Below are 5,000 nucleotides of genomic sequence, written 5' to 3' on the forward strand. Positions count from 1 at the left end.
ACCACCCCCGTGGCGCCCTTGAATAGTTATATTCTGGACAAAAAAAAAAATCGCCTTTTTTTCCCCTCGATTTTATTTGTTTATTTATTTACTTGTTTATGTACACCTATCTATCTATCTATCTATATATATATATATATATATATATATATATATATATTTTTTTTTTTTTTTTTTTTTTTTTTTTTTCATTTCTTTTATTTCCCAATTTTTTTAATTTATTTTTCCAACATTTTCGTTCCACTTTTTTTTTCACCAATTCTTCCATCTGATTTTCGTCCCCCGTCCCGATTTCTGTCCCCTTTTTTCCGCCCCTATTTTCCCTCAATTTTGTCCCCGACTTTTTTTTCTATCTACGATTTTTTACTCTCATTTTTTATATTTGTCAAAAAAAAATGATTTGTCCCTCTCCCATTTTTTTATATTTTCTTCCAAGACTCTTCTTTCCTCTAAATCTTACCCCCAATGTTTGCTCTCCCCCCCCGCCTCCCCCACCGGGGGGACCCTCCCCCTCGACTTATCACCAGACTCCCCCCCCCGAACCCCCTGTTTCCCCCCCCCTAATTCTCCCCGATTCCCGACCCGACTTACCACCTCCACAACCCTATTTTCCCGATTTTTCCCCCTTAATTTTCAATCAGTACTTTTGGTCTCATAATCTTAACCCCCGATTTTTTTCAGCTATTTTTACCCTATATTTTGCAAACCCGATTTTAAGTCCCGATTTTTTCTCCCCGATTTTTCTCCCCGATTTTTTCCTCCAGAAGATGTCGTGAGGTGATTTTATTAAGATCAAAAATTAGATGTTTTATTTTGGCTAACGCCAGACGTTTTTATTCGTTCTAGGCAGGATACATCAAATACAATACCTCAAACAAATCGATATACAATACTGTATTCCATTGTATTCCATTGTATTCTATTGTATTCTATTCCTTTCTCTCTTCTTCTAGAGATTAATCGTCTATTTTGTCGTCTATTCATCTAATAAGCTCTAAAAGACGAGTACTTACGGCAATGACGTCGTTGATGATGTCACAGTGTTGTATACGACATTGATGTCGTCACTATATGGTACACGACATTATTGACGTTACGATATAGTACATGTCATTGATGACGTCACGGCGTTATAGAAGACATCGATGACGTCACGATATGGTACATTAATTCGATGACGTCATAACCTCGTAATCTGCTACGTCATACTTACCTGGAAGACAAAAAGAAAAAAATATTAGGAAGATTATTGGAACCAATAAATAAATTAATTAACAGATAAATAGATAAATAAATAAATAAATAAATACATAAATAGATAAATGAATACCAACGATTACATGAATATAGAAACTTGGAAATAGTTAAATAAATTGATAAATAGATTGATAGATAAATAAACGAAGAAACAAACAAGCAAACATATAAACAAATAAACAAACAAATAAATGTATATTTGTACAAATATATATAACATTCATGTGTATATATGTACCCCTTTCCCCCCTCCCTCCCTTCCTCCTTACCCCTCCCTCCCCTCCTTCCTTCCCTCCCCACCCTACCCCCCTCCCTCCTTCCCCCGCCTTTCCCCTCCCTTTCCCACCCTCCCTTCCCCCTCCCCCTCCCCCACACCCTCACTCCTTCCCCTTTCATATTAATAAAATCGCCTGACGGCCCTTGCCATAGATCAAGTGCGATACAGCCCGGAGACGGGTCTCCTCCCCGTGTTACTGGAGAAAGGGCAAAAATAACTGACGTGCGTGGCGTTATCTTCCATTTGCACGCCAAATTGGGCTCATTCACGCCTGTCCGATGGCGTCAAGGACTAAAAGAGGACGAACAATGTGTAGAAATAGGTCATCTTTGTGAGAAAATAAATTAGATGTGTTTAGAAATAGGTCATTTGCGGATTACAATTTTTATTGTTCTGAAAAATAGGTTATTTTTAGAGTAAAAAGAACATATGAATAGGAATAGATCATTTAACAACAAAATAGATCATTACAAAAGAGGAACATGCCGACAGGAGACCTTTTGGTCCATAACTAAGTCGGATGTGAAAAAATTATAATAATGATAGATAAATAAATAAATAAATAAATAAGAATTATAATAAGGTAGATAATGATAAATAAAATAGATAAATAAATAAATGAATAGATCAATAAAGTTTAATAATAAGCAAACAGGTAAATAGTATATAATAATGAATTAACATATAACTAATAATAAACGTGGAGCAAGCAAATAATAATAAACAGATAAATGATAACAAAACAAATAAATAGATAATATGAGATAAATGACAGTCCTTATAGCATCTTGCTTAGGTGTTTATCTAAACGAATCTTAAATCTTCGAACTGAACTACATTCTACTGCCTCTGCAGGAAGTTTATTCCATTCATTAACTACACGGTTGGCGAAGTTGTTCCTACCTACTTCCAAATTGAATCTATTTCCTGACACTTTGAGACCATTATTTCTTGTCGGATTCTCATTCAGTGTGAAAATTTTGTTACTTTGGATGCTGTCAGTTCCCTTTGGAATATTAACCCATTGAACTCATGTCAGCCGCTTTTGGTGTAGATACGAAAAACGTATATGGTAGGCCTCGCGCCGGCCCGTAAATCCGAATATCATCTGATGCGGCTTGACCATGTGAGGACTGACGTCATATTTTTCTGGTGTTTGATAAAATATTTTGGTGTTTTATGATTTTTTTTATATTTGACCAAATGACAAGACATCTTGTCATCGGAGTTTAAAGACCTGTATCAAGTCACGTCCACTCATCGAGAATTGTGTTACCATGAGATCTCCAGTTTGATCCCACATGGGAGTTGTCATCAATTCAGTTATTATGGAGTTACCAGCACTTCTATCCTCAATGAAACGCGTACATAATTGCCTTGAGGTCAACCAAAGCCTGCTTGGGATGTCCAGGTCAACCCAGTTCATCCCAGGTCAACCCACTTGACCCCAGGTCAACGACCTACTGTACATCATCCTCCAGGTAGCCGGAGGCGTTCCATCCAAGGAATCGAATTGATCATTGCCCGAGTTCGATTCCCCTGTGGTGTGAAGCCATAAAAACTGGTCAGCAACTTCGCCAGTTAATATCATTTTGGATTTGTGATTTGGTTTAACCTCACAAACTCCCCCCTGTCGGGAGGTTAGGACAGTTCCCCTTAGAGTCACAGTGGACTTTGTAGACTTAGTTCAACTCGCCCCGAGTAGGATTCGAATCGCATTCATCTCGACCCCCGCCGCAAGCAACGACGCTCTAACACGCTCGTCCAGCGAGCCTCCCTCGTTTAAAAAAAAAAAAAAAAAAACGTCTTCCAGCAACTGCCAGGGTTTTGCCCTACCAACGGTTTCTCACTCCCCACTGTGTGGCAGCGAGATTGTGAGATTCTTATATCACCTGTCGCCAGTCCATTTTATTCAGCTGAGGGAACACACACACACACACACACACACACCTAAACACTGAAAGGGCTAAAGTTGGCCTTGGACCACTTGAGGTCTTGCTTGAGCACCCGAGGTCGAGCTTGAGGGTGAGGGCCTTTCCATGAAGTCGAGTCCTTCCTGCAGAATGTCACCCTCACGTGACTTGGTTCTCGAGGGCGACGTCCGAGGACTGCACAGAGCCCAATTCGAGAGGAACTCTTGTTGAGTGGCTTCTTGGTCGATTCTTAGGGCTCTCGAGGGCAAAGCCCATTTTGGGGCCGAAAACTGCAAATTTCGAGGGCGACGCCCGAGGGCTGCACAGAGCCTAAGTCGAGAGGAACTCTTGTTGAGAGGGCTTCTTGTTCGATTCTTAGGGCTCTCGAGGGCAAAGCCCATTATGGGGCTGTAAACTGCATATTTCTTAAAGAACGGAATACTCCACCTGTACCCTGTGAAGTGCGGTTGTGTTTATATTTTATTTTTCTATTTTTTTTTTTTTTTTTTTTTTTTTTTTTGTGGTTCGGACTTTCTCTGATGTGGACCTAAGTAATTCTTTCTTTTATTTCCTTTTTTATTATTATTATTTTCTAGGGGCTTGTGGGCTTTGATTTTGTTTTGTCGCTATTTTGACATTTAATGTTCAGCCCTGTCAAGTCGACCCCAACAATGCTTGTACAGTTCTTGGGGTCTTTTAAACTTTTCTTTTATCTTTTCAAACTTTCCCTACTTGGGCTTTGGGCTTTCTATTTTAGGACGTCTTGCTCAATATTTTCAAGTTTCCTTGTGAGCTCACGAGACCAGAGAGACAGCATTGCTTGAGTTGTTCTTCAACTGTCGTCTCTTGACTTCTCCATTTTGTCTCGGAACTCTTTCAGCTGATTTATAAATTCCTCCTGTTTTTTCTTTCAGCTCTGATTTCTTTCCCTCTAAAATGTTCAACCTCTCTTCTAATTCTTTCAGCTTTTTTGCCCTGGGGTTTGGGCTTTTAGTCTGGGCTTCTGTTCCGTCTTTCTTTTCGAAATGTCTGGGCTTTCGAAGTTCTACTTATTTTTCCTCGGTCTTTTTATAACCTGTGACTGGGTCATTCACCCAAGCCTTTAGTTCATCTTGCACTTCTTATAGTGCTTTATTCACTTCCTTTCCAGAAGTGGTCTGCTCCTCTTCCAAGGACCTGGAGTTCCCGTTCTTCGGTTCTTCGGGCTTCGAGGTCTTCGGCAGACGCTTCTTCAGGTCCAAGAAGAAACCTCGCTACTTCTTGTCTCGGACACTTCCGGGGCGCTCGCCATCCTCGGGTTCTTTGGGAGCGTTCTTCTTGCACCGGAGGCCGCGCCTGGCGAGCCTCAGCACTGAGTCTCGAGTTCCATTTTTCATCATGTCACCAACAAACGGTCGGACATGGACAGATCAAGACCTCAAACCAGTTAGAGTGAGCGGTCGATCTTGGAAAGTCAAAAAGGACAATGTTCATGTTTGCGCTCTGTCTCTCTCTTTTTACATGGAATTGAATATATACATCCTTCTTCCTTATAAGGAGAGTTTTTAATTAAA

Source organism: Oratosquilla oratoria, chromosome 38 (genome assembly GCF_046742065.1).
Source record: "Oratosquilla oratoria isolate Oo_2021 chromosome 38, ASM4674206v1, whole genome shotgun sequence".
Classification (NCBI taxonomy): domain Eukaryota; kingdom Metazoa; phylum Arthropoda; class Malacostraca; order Stomatopoda; family Squillidae; genus Oratosquilla; species Oratosquilla oratoria.